This window comes from Propithecus coquereli, unplaced genomic scaffold (assembly GCF_000956105.1).
Source record: "Propithecus coquereli isolate 6110/MARCELLA unplaced genomic scaffold, Pcoq_1.0 Scaffold317, whole genome shotgun sequence".
Classification (NCBI taxonomy): Eukaryota; Metazoa; Chordata; class Mammalia; order Primates; family Indriidae; genus Propithecus; species Propithecus coquereli.
Window position 1 is genome coordinate 382,661 of NW_012148808.1, and position 22,756 is coordinate 405,416.

Below are 22,756 nucleotides of genomic sequence, written 5' to 3' on the forward strand. Positions count from 1 at the left end.
GGGAAACATAAATCAAAACTACAGTGAGATATCATCTTACCATGGTTAGGTTTATTAGCAAAAAGATAAAAGTAACAGATGCTGGAAAGGATGTAAAGAAAGGGAACTCTCACACGCTACTGATGGGAATGTAAATTAGTACAGCCATTATGAAAAACAGTATGGAGATTTCTCAAAAACTACAAATAGAACTACCATACAATCCAACAATCTTACTATTGAATATTTATCCAAAGGAAAGGAAATCAGTATATCAAAGGGATACATGCACCCCCATGTTTATTGCAGCATTATTCACAATAGCAAAGATATGGAATCAACCTAAGTGCCCATCAACATATTAATAAATAAAATGTAGTATATATACACATTGGAATACTATTCTGCCATTAAAAATAGAATCATATCATTTGCAGCAACATGGATTGAAGAGGAGGTCATTATGTTAAGTGAAATAAGCCAGACACAGAAAGACAAATTATCCCCTGTTCTCACACATATGTGGGAGCTAAAAAGAGTTGATCTCATAGAGGTAGAGAGTAGAATGATAATTACAGAGGCTGGGAAGGGTGTGGGTGTGGGGGAGCGAAATGAAGAGAGGTTGGTTAATGGATACAAACACACAGAAGGAATAAATTCTAGTGTTTGATAGCAGAGTAGGATGACTACAGTTAACAACAATGTATTGTATATTTCAAAATAACTAGAAAAGAGGTCTTGAAATGTTCCCAGCACATAGAAATGATAAATGCTTGAGGTGATGGATATCCTAAATATCCTGACCTGATCATTACACATTCTATGCATTAACAAAATATCACATGTACCCCATAAATATGCACAAATATTATGTATCAATAAAAAAGAAAAGAAAAGAATGGAAAATAAAATATTTATCCCTACATTTTTTGGCAAATATTTACTGAGGGCCAGGCACTGTTCTAAGTACTTGGGAGTACAAAAGTAAACAAAATATACTATATCTCTTTCCTCATGGAAATTAATATCTGGTAGGGGCAAGCAGAAATTAAACAACAGAAAAAAAATATCATTCAGGCAGTATTAGTTTCCTAGGACTGCCATAACAAAGTTCCACAAACTGAATAACTTAAAACAACAGAAATTTATTGTCTTAACAGTTCTGAAAGTTAGTTCAATCAAGGTATCAGCTGGGCCATACACCTTCTAAAACCTGTAGGGGAAATCTCCCTGGCCTTTTCCTAGCTTCTAGCGGTTTACAGTAATCTTTGGCATTCCTTGGCTGGTACTCCCATTACTCCAACCCTCTGGCTTCACATGGCATTCTCCCTGTATCTCTTCACATACTTTTTCCTCTTTGCATGTCTATGTCTATGTGAAAATTTTTTTTATAAGGACACCGGTCATATTGGACTAGGGTCCACTCTAATAACCTCATCTTAACTTGAAGACGTGTCATCTATTTACAAATAAGATCAAATCCTGAGGTACTGGGGGTTAGGACTTCAATGTGTCATTTTGAGGGGGACACAATTTAACTCATAACCCACACAGCAACAACAAAAAAAGGAGAGAAAAAAATAGGAAGTAACAGTCGAGAGGCATGTTTAGATTAAGATAGTCAAGGAAGTGACATTTGAACGGAGACAGTGAGATTTGAACAAACTGGTGAACTGCGCCATGGACATAACTGAGAGAAGTCTTCTGCAAACACAGGCTTTTAAGTGACAAAATTTTAATATGACCAATTGTCTTCATTCTTTAAAATATCTTTAGGGTTATAAAAGTCTATTAATATCACAACCAGAAATCATTCTTTTTAACTCTGAACAAGTTGATTTTCAGTTGACTTCTCTTTAGCAAGAATAACGGGGATGCTGACTGATTGTAAATGTAAATGATTATTACTTAAACAAATATTCATTTTGCAGGTACTGTGTGCCAGGCACACTTGTAGCTCCTGGGAACACAAGAGTGAACAAAAAACATAAAACTCTTTGTCTTCATGGAGTTCACATTTCAATAGGGAGCAACTTTGAATTTGATTTTTCACTGTTTCACCCCCACTGTTTTGGAATTTGAAGACACCTGCCTAGCAAGAGTAACATGCATCTCACAAGAATCAAGAATCGTGTTATCTCATAAGGACACATAAAGGTTGTCTGGTCCAAGTACTCATCTGATGATTAATCTTTCATAATGCTTTCCTTAAAATCACACTAACTTGCACATCAACGCCTTTAACAACAGAAGTTCAAAATCAGCCAGGTGCAGTGGCTCACGCCTGTAATCCTAGCATTCTGGGAGGCCGAGGTGGGAGGATTGCTTGAGCTTAGGAGTTGGAGACCAGCCTGAGCAAGAGCAAGACCCCTTTCTACTAAAAATGGAAAAATTAGCTGGGTGTGGTCCTGTAGTCCCAGCTACTTGAGAGGCTGAGGAACGAGGATCGCTTGAGCCAGAAGTTGGAGGTTGCAGTGAGCTATGATGACATCACTGCACTTTACCCAGGGTGACAGAGCAAAACTCTGTCTCAAAAAAAAAAAAAAAAGTTGTTGAAAATCCCTCCAACTTCACCATTTACTGAAATTTTTCCCACCCTTGTTCCCTCCGTTCCAAAAACACAGTCCTGCTACTATTCCTAGAAAGCACTAGACTCTGCCCTTGCTCTTCTTCCGGTACCTTTTCAGCTCACTACTTCTCCTCCAAGCCTTTGTTAAAATGTCACCTTCTCAGTGATCCTTTCCTGGTAACCCTGTTAAAAATTAACCCTCCTACATCATGTTGCCACTCAGCTGTTAATTCTCCTCTGCATTCTTTTCCTTCGACACATCTATTACCCTCTAATTTTTAACTCATTTGTTTATTGTCCGTTTCCTTCTACTAGAACGTAAACTCCGCCAAGACAAAGATTTTTATCTTCTTCATTTGCTTCTCTGGAGTAAGAAGCAAGCCTGGCACAGAACTGCAAAATAAATATTTGTTTAAAAAACGAATATTTGAATTTACAATCTATCAGCATTCCCTCTAGTTGTGCCAAAAGGGAGTTAAGGGAGTTGACTGAAAGCCATCAACTTGTCCCAGGTGGGCCACATCTGAATAGTAACACTATGAGCACTACTGTCATTTACAGTTTGGGAAATTCAGAGACTTTCCTTCAAACTGATGTTGCTCGTATTTGTCTTTATGAAGAATGTGTCTTTAAATGTTAACAAGGAAGGGAAGCTTAGATCAAATATGCTATTTTATGGTGATTTAACTTTATGCACAGATAAAACTTGGAGATCCTGGCCTAGGGAGTTCTTGCAATTATACCACCAAATACCCAGCATGATCTATACATAGAGTAAGTGGTTTGACTTGCATCTACATACTGTATGCTACTTTTTTCACTGTAAGTAGATGTCTACTGTGACTAATAAATATATGTGGGAGAAATATTTCTACATTAGCTTGGCCACATTCATATGCAGGTATAACTGAAAATATTAAATATTAGGTCGCAATGATGACAGGTGACTTGAAATTTATTCTGATACTAAAAGGCTCCTATTGTAAACCAATGTAGTTCATCCCACATAGTCTAATGGTAGGGGGGCAAGACCAATATATGTAACCTAAACATTTGTATCCCCGTAATATGCTAAAATAAAAAAATAAAATAAAAATAAAATTTAAAAAAAGCTAATGTAGTTTACATCAGGTTATTCAAAGTGAAAGCCAGAGCAGTGGTTTGAAGCTCTGTTTACAAATTAGAATCACCTGGGAAAATTTGTAAGCACCGATGCCCAGTCTTAATCCCCTAGAAGCTCTGCTTTCATTGGTGAAGGGTAAGGCCTCATAGTTTCTTAGGCTTCCTTGGTGATTCTAATGTGCATGTAGGTGGAGAGTCAATTTGATAAAGAACTGAATATTCTCTAGGAATAAGGGGAACTGTTAGATTTATATATTGAGTTTATAGAATTCTTCCAGAAGCACACTGTCTAAATAGAAATAGAGTCCTCAAAAGATTCAACAAAAGAAGCAGAAGTCACATTTCTCTTTCAGGTATTTACAACATGGAGATTTACATACACTGTCTTTTTGATAGTGGAAATACAATTATTTCAGCTCATTGTAAAAATATTTGAACCGATAACCCTGGATGGCATTCCCCTCAAGTAAGAATTCATGTTGCAAAGTCAGAGCCAACTATTGCTGGAGGTGGATTCCAGAAGAGAGAAACCGAGAAGATGTGCTGGCATAAAAGTCAAATCAACCTAGGTTTAATTTCCAATTCTGTCATTTATTAGGTGCAAACATTCATAGCTTAAAGTCTTATCTACACAATAAGGGTAACAAAACCTACTCAGAAGGATATGTGAACAGGGATGTGCAACCAGTACAGTCATAGCGTCACACAGGGTTCCATACTCAGGCCTTATGTTGGAGGGTTAATCCTCTACAGCCACTGTCCTAAAAATTGTTAACAATTTTATCTTTGAATGTGAGATTTGTAAGTGAAGTCCTGTGGGATGAGAGAGTAGGTACTAGAGGCTTGGAGTCTTGGCTCACAGTGTCCTTACTATCCATCTATCCAGGATGAGTTGTCAAAGATGCTCTCCTCACCCCCTAGCAACCATTGCTCTTCTCCACCCCCAGCCGGGACCTGGTCATGGGCACAGAGATGGTTGGGGCAGGATGTAAGAGCTCTGCTTGCCAAGTCTCAGGTCAGGGCCCTGAGTTCCTGTGGGGGTCTGCAATCATCCTGCAAGTAACCCCGTGCCAGAGGGAGCACAATATTAAATAGCAAATAAAAAACATTATGACAAGTAGAGAAAGAAACCTTGGAAAAAAAGGAAAGCATTTTTCCTGCCTTTTGAATAAGCCTATGCTTTCATTTTGCACTGAGCCTTGAAAATTATGTAGCTGGCCTGACCTGTTAGGCATTGATTTTTATCACAGATATTTTTGTGCATACATCAAAAAGAAAATATGAGACAAATAGATTGGTTCTGTCAGAATGAAAAGCCTGGCATATATACTAGTTTCTCAAAATGCTAGTTTGTTTTCATCTCCTTTATGTCTTTCCCTTTTAGCAATGCAAGTTGTTAAACTACTAATAAGCATACATTGAAAACTGAATCATTTCTATCCAAACTTATCTAAGAAGTTAGAGAAAAATCTAGAACATATCCTGAGTGCTGCTTCTACCAATAATTTCTGTTTTCTGGAAGCTTTGTGTCAAGACCAAAGTAGGTCTCTGTCATAGCAATTACATTGATAAGGCCTCATTATACCAGGACCAAACAACATCTATAAACTACTAAACCAAGAGATTGGCCCTATAAACCATTAAAAATGTCATTTCCCCCCTAGGGAAGCTTATATTCATAACAATTAAAAATTTCTACTCTGACAATTATTTGAGACTTTAAGGTACCTTAAATTCCTTTTAGAAATAGACAGGGCATAAATAAAAATTAAATAAATATAATCTCCTTTACAGCCATCTGGTGTTGATATTTTTGCTGTACCTCCTGAGAACTCAAAGAGCCAAAAAGGGAAGAAAGTAATAATTCTGTTTACTGCAGCTGCTGAAGTGTCACCAACTTTTTTCTACATTTACTTGTAAATGAGAACCAGCAATCAAAACAATTGATGTTTTGTTAGTGTAAAGACTTACTAGCCAAATAGAGAATGATTTACATTGTTACAATCCAATGCTAATGACTTTTGGTCTTTTTAAGTTTCTGGAGTCAGACAATGTAATTTTCCAAGTCCAAGGTTATGATGGGGGGAGGAAAATAGAGACCCAGAGAAGTTTTGTTAAAGACCTTATTCCTCATTTTTAGTTTGTATTTTTACAGCACCAAACACATTTTCCCCTTAATATTTTCTTTGCAGAGTAAATAAAGTATTCCCAAATCATTTTACTTTTCATGATAAAGCCTTTTAATCTATGCTTATTGTCATTGATGTCTGTATAATCTTCTCTACTCTGCATCTTCCTTGAGTTGTTGACTTCGGGAATTATGTGTATATAACTCATGAAGGTAAATAGGCTATTTTGTGACTACTATGTTTCTGGTTATGCTATTTTTGTTACATTTGTCATGCAAAAGAGATACAGCCAATAACAGACTCCTCTGGGGTTACTGTGTCCAGAAGACTCCACGTGGGCAGTTCTTAGTCCCAGGCAGAATAGATAGTTGACTATGTGATAAAATTAAAAAAAAAAAATCTTCCCAGCTCTCTAAAAATAATACCCACCAAGCACCAAGATGTGCAAAAGGGTTTAGTTAGCCTTCATTTCTTTGGTCAAGCTGACCTAGAACTCTGTACCCACAAAATCCAAACATGCAGAGTGAAGATACTGAGAGATGGTACTGTCTTTCCTAACTCAGTTTAAATAAGTTGATCAGATTTTTTTTCCTAAGAGCGGCAGTATCCTGAGTGTGGAGGATGATAGGAGAGGGGTGGGATGGAATGGTTAGATGCTACCAAAGGGATTTTCTAAATTCAGGCTGAGAATAGTAAATAATTGATCCTACTTCATATTTTGACTAGGGCTCATCATGCTGATGGTACATTGTAAATTATTTTTATCTGAGTTTCTTTTAGGAAATATAAGAATACAATTTAGAAGGAAATAATAAAGAATAAAATAATAAGGACTAGATCAGCAAGTCCCTATCCTGTAATGTCAATGCTTCTATAGTATAGAATATAAGACATCATAATTATAAAACATGCCATTGTATACTAATAAGAAAGAAAGAAAAACAAACTATGACAGAAGTCTTTCTTAACACTGAGAATATTTATTTATACTTCTTAAAAAATTCTTTTGGACATAATTATACACAGATTTTTATTATACATCATTTTTGTGCGCACACCCAAAAATAAGGCAAATAAATTTTTTATGGTTTTTTCCCTATAAATTTTTGACATTCAAAGTCTACCTTTTGGACTCAGACTCACCAATGTCCATGTTTCAATTTATTTCCACAAAATATCTCCTAGTACGTCAACTGTACTGTTACACAACATTTCATAAAATAATCCACCAAAGAATCAAAAGCCATTGATGTAAGACTCTGTGCTGATTTGAGACTATGTAAAGCTGACTGGCATCCCTTTGACTTCCATTTCAAAACTGTTGCAAACACATATGATTCACCACCTCCCATACCTCCTCCCACAACTATTTTGTTCCAAGTTTAAAAGAGTGCTCTATTAAGAAATTATGATAAGAAAAAGGATATTAAAGTGAGCATAAAGTTTCTTCCTACATGATCCATGTTAGTTACCAAAGGAAAAATAGTAACTACAGTGCAGGAACTCAGTTACATCGTCTGAACCCAATGAACAAAGTTAACATCAGTAACAAGGAAAAAATGACATCAGGTAACTTCTAACATGCTACATTGAAAAAGGATATCCAAGATTTTCCTGCCCTCATTCTACCCGCAAAAAAGTATAACCTGAATCTAAACATGAAGGAACATCAAAACTAACTCAAATTAAAGTAGATTTTACAAAATAACTGGCCTGTAATCTTCAAAAAATGTCAGGTCATAAAAGACAAGGAAAGATTGAAGAATTGTTCAGATACCCAGAGACTAAAGAGACAAGACAATGAAATACAACATGTGACCCTTGGTTGGGATCCTGGACAAGAGTTATTATTTCTTTAACTGAAAAGGGCATGTGTAGGGCAACTGGCAAAATTGGAATGTCTTCAGATGAGAATAGTTTATCAGTGCTCATTGACTTACGTTGTTATCTGTGCTGTGGTTATGTAAGAGAATGACCTTGTTTTTAGGACGTACACATTGAAGAACAACATTATTTAAATGTAAAAGGCATCATGTCTGCATGCCTGCAACTTACTCTCAAATTATTCAGAAAAACACAATATATGTTACATAGATAGAATGATAAAGTAAGTGTGGTAAAATGTTAACCTTTGTGGAATCTGGGTCAAGTTTATAAGGGAGGGAATTCTTTCATTACTGTTTTCTGAAAGTCTGAAATCATTTCAAAACAAAATGGTTTTAACAGGTTTTCTCTGGCGTTTTCTTTCCAATAGTTGACAGCCACTCTGCAAGTTTCGTTGATGGTGCTTTTAAGTTCCCAAAAGAGAGGGTAACACCACTACGGCACCTTTACTGTCTGACAAACAGCAATTGCAGAATGTCACTGATTCTAATATGCATCCCAATTTCTAAGCTGTTAATATGGAGAAAACATGTATCTTACAATCATGAACATATTTTGTCAGGATAGAAAAATTTGAATACAATGATTTAAGCAAATGATGATTCTCCCATTTAGTATTTATCGATATTAGCTTCCTGTTGTTGCTATAACAGTGTAACACAAACTCAGTGGCTTAAAACAGCACAAATGTTTTATGGCTCTGGAAATCAGAAGCTCAGAACAGATCCACAGGGAGGCTCTAGGGGAAATCATTTTCCTTGTCTTTTCCAGCTTCTGCAGGCTGCCTGCATTCCTCGGCTCATGGCCCTTCTCTGTTATTCCACCCAGCACGGCATCCCTGACTATCAAACCTACACATGGCTTGGGTATTACACGTCTTTCTCTTTGATTTCTCAATCTATTGCTTAAATATTGCTGCACAAACATATGGTCTCATAACAAAAGGAAATTATGACTGGAAATGACATCAAAAGTTGCTAATAATAAAAATGCCAGGAAAACCTGATCTCAAGGAAGACAATATGAAATTTTGGCACAAATATTTCTTAATTATCATGGGAGCTCTGCTGAAGTTATATGGCTCTATTGTTATCGGTGCTATTGTTGATGGGGGGGCAATAAAGAAACATGCTAGCAAGAAATAATAATTCTGTTTTGCTTTTTAACTATTAAGGTGACCCAGGGATACAAATGCTAGTAATTAAGGAGTCCCAGAAATTTTTTAATTGGGTTAAATATGCCCAGAGTCAATAAACAGCACTGTAGCCATGGCTATCCTCATGACCAATATAGACTTTCTGAAACTGTATTAAATTAATAAACACACACACATATGGACACAGTATACATATATACATATAATTAAAAGAGTGTTTGGCAACAAGTATATAAGTGTTAGATATTATTATTAGATATTATATTATATCTATGTTATTATTATATCTATATTATTATAGATATTATTATTAGTGTTAGATATTATAATACATTTATACTTCTACTATTATATAGCAATCATTATGATCTTTCTCGGCAAATATTACTACCAGTTTGCATTGAAATGGCAAGAAAACCTAGATTATATGTGTAACGATTTTTATTCAGATTCCAGGTTGATACATTAAAATATTCATTTTGTGGATATGTACATGTTAGTCTGTATATAGTACCTACTTCATAAATTGTTGGCAAGATTAAGCGGGTAATGCATTTAAGGAAGTTTGCACTTGGCTGATACATCAACTTTGATAAACTTTTTAAAGGGTCTGGAAAATGCTGAGTGTGGAAATGAGTTAAGAAAAACAAGAGAGAAAGATAGCATGTTAGCAAGTGGGTCGAAAATTGCCACTTCTAAGTAAGATAATTCCCTGATCAAAATATTGCCTATGATATTAATAATAATAGCTAACATTTTTTGAATATATCCTATGTTGTAGGTGTGATGATCACTTTCTATGTATTATCTCACTTAATCCTCACAACCGAATGAAGTGAACATTGTATTATCCCCATTTTGCCTAGAGATTAAGTAATTTCCTTAAAATCACACATTGGATATAAATATCAATAATGATATTCAAACCCAAGCAGTCCAGAGCCCATGTTCTAAAACATTGCGCTATACTCACTCCACAATGTATGATTATTTACTCTGCAGATCCTACTTCATACCATATTCTCTTGCCCATGTTCCCCTGATGCTTGCTAATTGTGCTTGAATTTTCTGAATTTTTTCTCTCAGACCATTCATGCATTCCTCAAAGGCAGGGACAAAGCTTTCTCTTTCTTTCTTACTTGCCCAAAGGGCTTATTATTACAGGCAGAACACAGAGGATCTCTGAAGAGACACCCTGGGCTCTCAGTAGAGAGCAATGCAGATAATAAACACTCAACAGTACTATCTGAAATCTAAGAAAACATCAAAATAATTCCCCATCCTCATTTTTCTTAATCAATACTTTCTATTTATTCAGGGCCAAGCTTATGAAGGGTGAAGATTGTCTTGATGAAGAGCGAGCCCTCTGGCTACTGATGCTGACATCTAGAAAAATCACTATGCTTGGATTCAATATTCTGCACTATAGCTTCCTAATAGACTCAAGCAAATGGCAATGGATACACTCAGCCTTTTCCAAGCTTCTAGAAAACATTCATCCATTGCATTTCTCTAATTTCTTTTTTAATTATCTGACTGCCTTTTATCTGAGACCATTACAATTTTAAATATGAAAAAGGAACCATTAGAGAATAGGCCTAAAATGAAGGAGAAAGTGTGAAATTGTATTTTATTTAAACTCATCTACTCTGAGCATTTGAATCAGTTTGCTACCTGCGTCAAGGTTTTTGGGTGAATAACTTTTATTAGAACACAAATAGTGCATTTTTAGGTTGGTGTACATTCATACATGGCCACTATTCTTATCCAAACATCATTCATCTGAGGGAAATGGTGTTCCTGGATCATCAAACCCAGAACGAAGCAGAACAAAAGAAAAATATGCTATGTGGAGTACCTTCTTCCCGCCTTTCTAATCTAGAACAGACTGCTCCCATATTAAGAAAATTACTTTGGGTGCAAATAATACTTCAAAAAGAAGTAGATAGATATGTACTGATTCTCTCTGACATTATAATTTATATCTAAAATTAATTTTAGATTAATTTTCCTCTTACTTAGAAGCAAAATATTGCTAAGGGAACAGCCTGTCTTCATCTGGCTTGTAGTAAACATTTACCTCTTAGCATTCAGGAGCCAGTTGCACTTTTTAATCTTTGGCAATAGATATTAACATATCTTTTATGAAATATGGCAAGCCAACTTGGAGACAGCAACCAGAGGGTGTAAAAGGCCCAGCAATCACCCAGGCAGTAGAGTGGAGATTAATAACTATCATCTGCATGCCCCGAAGGTGAATTTTCAACAGCCATTTGCTGTCCCATTGCTGCCATGCTGCTTCCCTTAGTCTGCCTTTTGCCTCAGCTCTCCAAACTCAGCTGTGGGGTGTTTAGTTTGTTCACTTGATCCCTTCGTTCAACAAATATTTATTGAGAACTTACCTTATAGCTGGTATTCTCCATGTTTGGAATATAATAGATACATGTGGTCAATACAGAGATGGTGCCTGTCCACACTTGTTTACAGCCCATAGGAGCACATGGATAAACAAGCAGGAATCAACTACCTAATTGTGTGATAAGTACTGGTAAATTCATGTTCTCTAGAAAGGATATCTAATACAAACTTAGAAGAATGAAATAAGCTTTCTGGAGGAAGTGATGTTCTAACTGAGAAAGGAAGATGAAAAGTGGTAGACAAGTGAAGAAGAAATGGAAAGACAATCTAGAACGAGAACCATGTGAGTGCAAAGGATCAGAGGTAGGCACGTTCAAGGAATTTAAAGTTCAGTTTGGCTGTAATATCAAATGTAAGAATAGCAGCATGCAATGAAGGGAGAATGACAAGCAAGTTCTGCATATTAGTCAGGATGTCAAGGTTATACTCAAGTAACAAGCAAACACCAACATATCAGTGATTTAACCCACTAATTGTCCATCTCTCACTCAAGATATGTATCCAATGTAAGGTGGAGGCAAGTTGCTGGTGGTAGGGTCTCTGATGAACACAACCATGCAGGGATCCAGGGTGATGGAGACTCACCATCTCCTATCTGCAATGCCAGGAACATCTGGCTTTCTTGACCACCACAGCAGGGGAACAGACATCTGGAAATCTTTTATATGTGTCAGTCTAAGGTGACACATATCACTTATACCCCTATTGGCTAGCATCAGTCATATGCTTGTCCCACCCCACCCCAAAACTACAAGGACTCAGAAAATGTAGGGGAGCAGATGAAATATGTGATGTGTACTGCTGTTTCTTGTGTAGGCATGATATTGATGGCTTTGTAAGCCATGTTTAAGGAGTTTCCTTTATTTTGAGGGCATTGAGGAGCCAATGAAGAGTTTTAAGAAAGATAAAGAACTAGATTTTTATCTTTTGTGTAGTATCATAGGGTTTTCTGACCCATTGCCTCTTCTTGCCCTCTCCTCACCTCTAATTGGATAGGGGTCTTTCAGAATACTAGCCGCGAAAGTAATGCTGTTAGAGAATGAGAGGTGGTTCAAATCAACAGAACGATTTATTGTCACCTCCATCCCTCAGTGAAAAACGTGTGCTTCTTTAAGTGCCTCAGAAAGCAAATACCCCAATAAAAATTAAGCTCCCAGTTACAATGTTGCAGTCTCGGGGAAAACGGATGAGTCTGGCACAGTCAGGCATAGACATGTTTTAGTAGACAGAACTAAGAGAAGGGGGTACGATGAGTCCTGAGCTCTAAGCATGAGGAGAAACTGCCATTATCGGCACATCCTTTCATTTCCTCTATACGCAAGCCTCAGCAGACATGCAGCATGGTCAGATCCCGATTAAAGAAGGACCTTAGCGTGCCACCCAGAGTAAATCACAACCCCCTCAGGGGTGATTTGCACAGGAGAGGAAAAATAGGAGGGAGATGAAAGCACAAATGATGTCATTTCTTTATCTATATTGCCAATAAAATTGCCTTTTTAGATTTTCTCAATGACTGATATTAAGAGAATTTGTGTGATATGTGTGTGTCAAAGCAGACTGTAGCAGATCCTCTTTAGCTCCTCTGGCCCCAGTGGACACTAATTCAATATTGATCAGAAGCACCTCAGAAGTTTTTGAAAAATATAGAGTCCTAGTTTGTGTGCACTCAATTTACCGAATCAAACTCTCGGGTGTAGAACACATGAAGTTGGGTTTTTATTTTCCCAAAAATTTGCCAGGCGTGGAAAATACTGCTCTAGTTAATGTAGGAGCAATAGGCCATAAAATTATTTTCTAGATAATATACTATGGCTTTTAGTCATTTGAGGGGTTTTTTTTTTCATTATTTAAATGTGTTTGTCTTGACTCATCTGTCTCAAAAACAGTTTTCCAAAAACCAGAGATTCTGTCTTCCTATTGTTGAATTTCTGTGCCATGTTGCACATTGCTAGGCATTCAGCAGTCATCTCAAAAATACAGAACAGAAAGCAATAAAATCAATTCAAGTGAGTATTCTAGACGGAGATGAGTCTGCAGACACATATCACAGGGAAGGAAACAGCACTTCTCCCTAGGGCACAGACCTATTTTTGTGTTCAAGCTGCTCTCTTTTGGTAGACAGCATCATAAGCATCATCAAGATAAATCTGCTGTTTGACAGGTAGAGTCTTATGTGATTGACTTGATAAGATTCACTGTCTGAACACAGTTTTCTCAACCCTCATAGAGAAGTTACAGAAGGAGCGTTTTTGTCATGTTGCAGGTTAGCCAACAGGGTAAAATTGTGTGTCACTGTGGCGTCAAAGTGAAAAAGAGCTGTTTTCTTTTTTTTCTTAATATTTGTGTTCTTTATCCTCATTCTAGATATTGTGAGTTGTATTTGCCTTTTACATGTATATTTTTGGCCTTGCATTTCATATAGGATTGAATATTTTCAGAAACTTCATGGAAACACAGAAACCCTATTTGACATTTGATCTCAATTTTCAGAAGGAAAGTATGGGAAATTCTTTTTCAATTGAGAGCCAAACAAATAGCTATTATGGTTATAAAGCCTGTGTAATCACATTGAAAACTATCTAATATAAAAATTTTTTTCTAATCACAAAGGTAATATATTCTCAATGCTGAAAAACTTAGAAAATGTCAAAAGCGTAAAGGATGAAATTGAAATCAACTTTTGGGTCTACTATGGTATATAGGTTAACAACTCTATCCCAATCCCCTGTAGCTGCCCTCCTGCATTTCAGAGAATGGAGAGCTGAAGGCTAGAAGACTCGTTGAGCTCAGGTTCTATATATGTCCTAGCTTCCACCAAGAAGATATACCCACACAGATTAGGAAAATGGAAAAGAGGTTCTGTCTGCACTTCCAGTTTTTGCTGGTGTTAGTTTTTTTTGCAGCAGTGGTAACAGAGATAACAATGTCTATTCCCTGGCTCAGTGATGTCACCATTTTGCTTGTGTAGATCTCAGCTGAGTTTACCTGGTCCTGAAGCCAACAATCATGGCAGCAGCTTCAGGAACGTGGCTGAGGAAGCAGGCAACTTGGCAAGCCTGAGAGTCATTTCTGGAAACTCAGTCAAGCTCCTGCTTCTCTAGCCCTTCCAGTGATTTTGTAAGCACATAATGCTCTTATTAAATTCCTTTCTAGAATAGCTTTTGTCATCTTCAACTGAACCTAAATTGTTTTAACAATCATCTGATAAACCAGAGGCAATCACTTTAACTTTTAATTGCCTCTCTTTATAGTTATATATGTTACAAATGTGCATACATGTAGGTTTTTATTAAGTGGAATTATACAAAATATACTGTTTTTTATGGACTGCATGGTTGTGTCCTCCAAAATTCATACGTTGAAATCCAAACCCCCAATGTGATGGTATTAGGAGGTGAGGCCTTTGGAAGGTAATTAAGTCATGAGGATGGAACTCTAATAAACATGATTAGTGCCCTTGTAAGAAAAAACATGAGAAAGACGAGTTTTCTCTTGGTTATGTGAAAATACAACTAGAAGATGATCATCTGCAAACCAGGAAGCAGGCCCTTACCAGATATCAAGCCTATCAGTACCTTAATCTTGGATTCCCCAGCTTCCAGAACCATTTAGCCAGAACATAAGCCACCCAGTCTATGGTATCTTATTATAGCAACCCAAACTGACTAAAATGCTGTTTTTAGCCTGGTTCTTCCCTTACCTGCAGACCATAAACATTTTTCCTAGTAAATATACATACTTCCACAAAATAATTTTTTTTTTTTTTTTGAGACAGAGTCTTGCTCTGTTGCCCGAGCTAGAGTGCCGTGGCGTTAGCCTAGCTCACAGCAACCTCAAACTCCTGGGTTCAAGCAATTCTTCTGCCTCAGCCTCCCGAGTAGCTGGGACTACAGGCATGTGCCACCATGCTCGGCTAATTTTTACATATATATTTTTAGTTGTCCAGATCATTTCTTTCTATTTTTTAGTAGAGACGGGGTCTCGCTCTTGCTCAGGCTGGTCTCGAACTCCTGACCTTGAGCGATCCACCCGCCTCAGCCTCCCAGAGTGCTAGGATTACAGGCGTAAGCCACCGCGCCCGGCCTACAAAATAATTTTAATAGCTGTTATTCCATTGTATAACTATACCTCAATTTATTTAACCAATCTAATTTTGGACCCCCATGTTTTTGCCCCACTTTCACTATTAGAATATACTGATGAATATTCTGATTCACTCCTCAGGTTTATGATAGTGTCATTGACATCCTTCAAAATTTTTCTAGGCAAGGTAGTGCTAGACCAAAAGCGTATGAGTATTTAAGTCTTAATGTATATATTGTCAGTGTTCCCATTAGAAAGTAACAAGTTTTGATCACACCAACAGAGCCAGTACAAATTTTCATAGCTGGAAAAAATAAGACTAAACAATTGTATGTACAATGTGGTTGCAATCATTCAAATATAAACTACATGTAAGGAAAGCAACTGGAAAAAAAATATTCAGAAGGGTAACAGTGATTTTCTTAGTGTTACAGGTTAAAGTTAGTATCTCAGTGTTTCTCTATTTTCCAATGTTTCTACATACTACTTTTATAGTTCAAAATACATACAATAAAAGGCCAGGTGCAGTGGCTCACACCTGTAATCCTAGCACTTTGGGGTGTCAAGACAAGGAGGATCACTTGAGGCCAGGAGTTTGAGACCAGGCTAAGCAAGAGTGAGACCCTGTCTCAACCACAAAAAAAAAAAATTTTAATTAGCTGGGCATGGTGGTGCATGCCTGCACTCCCAGCTACACAAGAGGCTGAGTGAAGAGGATCTCTTGAATCCAGGAGAGGTTGCAGAGAGCTATAACAATACCACCACATTCTAGCCTGAGCAACACAGTGAGACCTTATCTCAAACAAACAAAATATATGTAATAATTATAATAAAGGAAGTAAGTTAGCCTTCTTTAAAAATGTGCCCTTAGGCCGGGCGCGGTGGCTCATGCCTGTAATCCTAACACTCTGGGAGGCCGAGGCAGGAGGATCGTTTGAGCTCAGGAGTTCGAGACCAGCCTGAGCAAGAGTGAGACCCCGTCTCTACTGAAAAAAATAGAAAGAAATTAGCTGGACAACTAAAAATATATAGAAAAAATTAGCCGGGCATGGTGGCGCATGCCTGTAGTCCCAGCTACTCAGGAGGCTGAGGCAGAAGGATTGCTTGAGCCCAGGAGTTTGAGGTTGCTGTGAGCTAGGCTGACACCACAGCACTCACTCTAGCCCGGGCAACAGAGAGACTCTGTCTAAAAAAAAAAAAAAAAAATGTGTCCTCAGTAGTTGAGGCAGATTGAACTATGCCATGCTGTTGTATGAAAGGGTAAAAAAAATCCAAAAATTATTTCCAACTTAAGAGAACAGTTTATAATAGAAAATAAAACAGATGGATGTCAGTTTAAACTCATCTGTAGTGTGTGTGCCAGTCACATAGGAAAACAGAATCAAAGCACCCGCAGGAAGAAGGTAGTCACAAACACGCTATAATATGCTGGCAGATAAAATGCCTCCCTCTCCGCAAAATTTAGATACCACTCTTGAATTTCATCACTGAATATTTGACCTCGGTGCTGAAAGAAAATGGTAGTATCAAGACAAACTTTGCCTTCCTCTCGAGACCCTACCCTTTTCGAAAATAACTTCTTCTGAAAAGTAATATCAAACAGACCAGTATTTCCTTCATAAAAATTACTCAATAGGAAGCCTGTTCAATACAACTTGCTGATGCCATTTGAAGGTGTTGTTTCTAAAAGACAATGGTAACCATGGATATGACAACTTACCTCATCACCACAGGTTTGCAAAGTAACTCATTCATTTGGAAAAACTTTAAGTTGTCTCAACAATGTCTAATGTCCATGATTACTATCATTACAGTAAGAAATCATAATAAAATGCAGGGGGCTGGTTGACATCTCCCATCCATCTTGTCAAAATCCAGACACAGCAAGCAGTGGAGCTCAGAAATTGCCCCCAGAGGGCAGGGCATTGTGGCTCACGCCTATAATCCTAGCACTCTGGGAGGCCGAGCTCAGGAGTTTGAGAGGAACCTGAGCAAGAACAAGACCATCTCTACTAAAAAAAAAGGAAAGAAATCGCCCCCAGACTATGGCATTATACCTGAAAGGATAGTGTCCTCTAAGGAAAGAGAAATGTCTCTCGCTGTTATAAGTTCAGTGTCAACAAAAGATCACTAAGGGATAGTATTTCTTCTTTAATTCCAAAGAACATGTGTCCTTCCTGACTAAGTGACAACTCTTAGTTAAACATCATATCATGTTTTCGTACTCCTACAGGACCTAGTATCACATATTAATTTTCCTGGTAACTTAAAAATAAAGACAATCCCCCAAATGCCATTCTTCTTTGATCATTAATATTTCTCTTAATTTTCATGAGGAAATGGAAAGCATAAAATGAGACCCTTGAATATTGCATTTCCTCTGCAAAATATATTAACACATTAACTGCCATGTGAGTTGTATTTAACTCATAGCAATTTTGAGCCTGGGCCTCATGAAGCATATGTAATCCAATGCCTTTTTATCTTGGGAGCCGCGTGGTGCACAGGCAACTCACACTGCCATGCGGTAGCATACACGTTACGTGATGGGTGGCCCCCTGGGCAAAACCCTGCAGTTGGTTTGTGAAAATCTTACTTGTTGATGTTCTTATTGTTACAATTAATATTGACAATTTAATTCTAAAAACATGGATTAAATGATTAGAAGTTAATAAATTTTGTTTTTCTATTTACATTTATCTTTAAATTACACTTAAGCTTGACAAGTCAAGACAAACCCTTTACCCTTATGAACTATTTTTCACATTTCACATTACTTTTTACATTACTAATGTTCAAGTTTTTGTATTTTTTATTGAAGTATGTTTTAGAAACAAGCATTTAACTCTTGCACAGAACACAACAAAAAATAACAAATTTTTCATTAAATTAGAAAGGATTGTTTTGTTTTTGAAGTTTTTATTCTATTTTCATAATACAATACCATGGCCCCAAGGAAAAAAATTTTTTTTCTAGTGTGGCAGTCACTGTGTTAAATTTGGTAGGCAAACATTTTAAAATATAGAGAATGACGTTCATATTAAAAACTTTATATTTCTATATAGATGTAAATAAAACATCTCTCCACCATAAATACTTACTAGTAATAATGCTTATTTTAACAGTAAAACCTTAGTTAACCAAAATTATTTGTGTAGGTAAACGGTGTCCTGGATGTGTCTTTATGCATCCTTTCAGACTTCACCTCACTTGTCTTTCCTTCTGGCCATAGGTGAAGCGACAAGTCTGTGCATCTCCAGCCACTTCACAGTTGGTTCCCCTGGACAGCACCTTGCCTCAGACCAGTTCCAGGAGCCTCTCATCTTTTGCCCAGGTGTTCTCTGTTGATCCCACTATGTGGATGACACAGAAGCATACCTTGTACCCATCCATGCATGTGCTACCCAGGAGGGCAAGACCAATTATTTGGCCAACAATAGGTAAAGACTTCTCCCTATCACAGAAGGACAGTCCTAAGACACATTTTATGTGGATGGGTGATTGAACAACTAATTGTCTGTAGAGATTTACATTTGATAATATTAATATAGCCTCATTTTGCAACTCTTTCCTGTTTTGCACCACCGATCACTCACCTTCGATCCCTGACCTCATACTCCTCAGTAAAGTGTTTGAAAACAAGCCTTTGTCTCAAGCTCTGCTTGCTGGAAAACCTAAGCTAAGATACAACTGTACAGTATACAGTTATAGATAATAAGAATTACAGTAGTCAGATAGTGTTAAGTTATAACAGTTAAGAGTGGGTAAAAAATCAACATCGTTACCATCATTATTAACCATGAAAAAACAAAAGAGATTACCTGGATCAATAATCTTCATGAATTCATGTAAAGTCCACATTCTAATTAATGAAATAGCTGTAGGAACATATATCTCAAATTTGAAAGACTGCTTAACTTTCCCTGGTTTTATTTGCTTTAAGAACTAAAATTTTAAGTACCTTTAAAAGAGTGGATTTTTTTTAACTTTTTTCCCCTGATGACAGAAGGGGAATTAATCAATTCATAGGTCCGTACCCAGAGAATGGAACACATAAACCTTGCTTAACCTTCACTCTCACACACACAAACACACATGCACCCAGGGCAACAACCGCATATTCACACAGAGATAAGTATACGCCACAACAGAATAGACTAAACCTTAGAGATAAGTATTTTGAACAGGGCATTTTTTTCATCCAAGTATCCCATATTATCTGATGATCACAGTACAAATTATGCCCTCATGAATAAAAATGAGACACACAACAGATTATATTAATTTTGCTAAGTCTTTACTGAACTGAGTTCCTCTCCCAAATGGTGTTGGAGACAAAGTCAAGTACTAGATTAAATACTGTTAATTATGCATTACAATAACTTCTAATATCTATATGGCAATTTATATATATTTTTTATTTCTAGACATTTATTTCTCTGTGAAAAGGGGAAAAAGGAATAAAGTAAAAATGGCACAGTAGACACAAAAGGAATCACTGAGATGGAAGGAAAGGAGAAAGAAAGGTGGAGAAGTAGGTGGGAGAGTGGGTTGGAGCCAGTGAGTTGGGATGCTCACATCGCTCCCCAGTGTGGGTGGAGTGGCCCCTTTCTCCCAGGTTCAAGGTCCTGTCCCATCTCATGTTTCACCAGCCCTTTGGAAGGTGAATAGTGAGCAGGCTTCCCAGGCCGGGGAGAAGAGGAACAGTGCTGGGGAAAGGGGCTGACCAAGCATAGGGAGTAACAGTCAAAGCTCCCCATTGTTTCCCCAACAGAGGCACGTGGGGTGAGGGGATTGGAGGGTGGACACCCGAGGCCGCTGTTGGCTCCTCTTCTAGCATCAGGTGAGAGATGGAACAGTCAGCACCTCCTGGCAAAGTGCTTAGTACTTTATATTTTAATAATTTTTTCACCTAGTTGTCTTATTTAATCCTCCAAATCTATGAAACAATTGATTTTACCATTCCCATGTTACAAATAAAGCAATAAAGTTCTGAGAGGGTAAATAACTCACTGAGGGTACAATATAGTACCTGCCCTGCGAGTCAGGATTTGTGGAACTATTTCTTGAGCCACTCTTTCAAACTCTTTGCTTCATTTTATCTCTGGTTATCCCTTACTATTTTCTCCCATATACCAGCTTCTCTGTTAACCACTCTTCTAAGCTGACATTCTAAAAGGCTCTCAAATGTCTGATTGCATTTCCGTAGACATCACCAAGACTTAGCGTATTTGTGGTCTTCTCTGCTTCTAACACTTTAGACCAGCTCAAATCACCCATAAACCACAAGCCTCTGATGATTGTAGACACAAATTGGCTGCCATCCTAGCAGTTCTCTCTCATTACTTCCTTGCTCAAAGGGCCCTGATTTCATTCATGTGGTGCCTACCTCTTCCTGCCACATGAACCAACGTATGGTTTCCCCATTCTCAGTTCCAATAGTAAATCCTGATAGGTCTGTGCCCCATTTTTTTTTCCAGGGGTTGGCTTAAGCATGGTCATATATTAATGACATATTTCTGCCTAATGAGACATGAAGGGAGAGAATATGGGAGGAATTTTTGGAAAGGTTTTCCACTATTTTTATGAGCTGAATTGTGTTTCCCCAAAATTTATATGTTGAAGCTCCCAGTACCTCAGAATGTGACTGCTTTTGGAGAAGGAAGTAATTAAGATTAAATGGGGTCACATGGGAGGTCCCTAAACCAATCTGACTGATGTCCTTTTAAGAGGAAATCCGGACACTCCAAAAAGACACCAGAGATGTGCTCACAAAGGAAAGACCACATGGGGACACAGAGAGACGGTGCAGTGGCCATCTGCAAACCAAGAAAACAAGCCAAACCTGTGACATCTTGATCTTGGACTTCCAGCAGTCAGAATAATGATAAAAGTAATTTCTGTTCTTTAGGCCACCCAGTCTGTGGAATTTCATTATGGCAGTCTAGCAATTGAATACAACTATTAGAAAATGACATTCAAATAAATAAATAAATAATGACATAAGGAAGCACCCTTTCTGTTACTGGTCATTTTCATATCTGGATATGAATATAGGAGCTGCTTTGGCCATCTTACAATTGTGCAGAGAATCCATACGGCACATCTGCAAAAAAAAAAAACAATCAAACCTGATTCCTTAATGATGCTGTTGAGCCACTGAATTAACTAAGTCTGGATCACCCTGTCTCCAGGATTCGTCTTACGTGAGGAATCTTGTCTTCTTTAAGGTACAGTTTTCTATACATTAGAGCCAAAATCATCTTATTGATATAATCATTTGGTTAAAGTTTAGCTATTGACAAGCTAAGTCTGTTTCAGCAATTACTCTAGAATTTACTCTCTAAGTTCTTAGTCTTATTCCATTTCCAACTAACTCCAAACTCTCGGCTCTTAAAGTTTGCCTGAAAACTTACTTTGGGCTTTTAACTTATCTATAACTTATCCATAGTTTCCCAAGCATTTGACTCTCAACGTGTCCCCACTAGATGCTTACTTAGTCTCTCTTAGGTGGGAATTACAATCTGGTATCCATTCACTTATAATGAAGTCCAAGGCCACTTCTAAAATGTAGGCAAATTAAGAAAGATAAGCTAATAACCTATTTTTTAGTTGATATACCTAACCCACCCATACACATCTGTAATACGTTCTGTTTACAAATAATGGCAAATTGCTGAAGGACTTTCACCTAAAATTATATAGGCTTCAATTTTATAGAGGCTCTCAAAATTATATAGAAAGTTTGAGGCTTCAATCTCAAACTTCTGACACCAAATACTCTGCTATCTCTATTATTCTACACAATTAATAAATTAGGTATTTATATGTTAGAACCAGATAGTATTCACTTAACAGTTTTGAAAGAATTAAAAGATGAAAATGTATAAATACATAAAATTTCTAATTAATTTTATAAATAGCCAGAGGTTTAAGGATTTATAAATAACTAAAAGGCATCTTGGAATTATAGACTCCTATCTCTCTAGTTGTAAGTTCAATGGAAACTTTATAAGAGACTCTGTGTTGGGCTCCTTTGTGGGTGTAGATAGACTGAACACATGGAGCTTAATCTATAAGCCAAAGTTTAGAGGGAAAAGGCATGATATCAGGCCAACTTTTTCCTTTTTTTTTTTTTTTTTTTGAGACAGAGTCTCACTGTGTTGCCCGGGCTAGAGTGCAGTGGCGTCATCTTAGCTCACAGCAACCTCAAACTCCTGGGCTCAAGCGATCCTTCTGCCTCAGCCTCCCGAGTAGCTGGGACTACAGGCATGTGCCACCATGCCCGGCTAATTTTTTCTATATATTTTTAGTTGTCCAATTAATTTCTTTCTATTTTTAGTAGAGACGGGGTCTCGCTCTTGCTCAGGCTGGTTTCGAACTCCTGAGCTCAAATAATCCGCCCGCCTTGGCCTC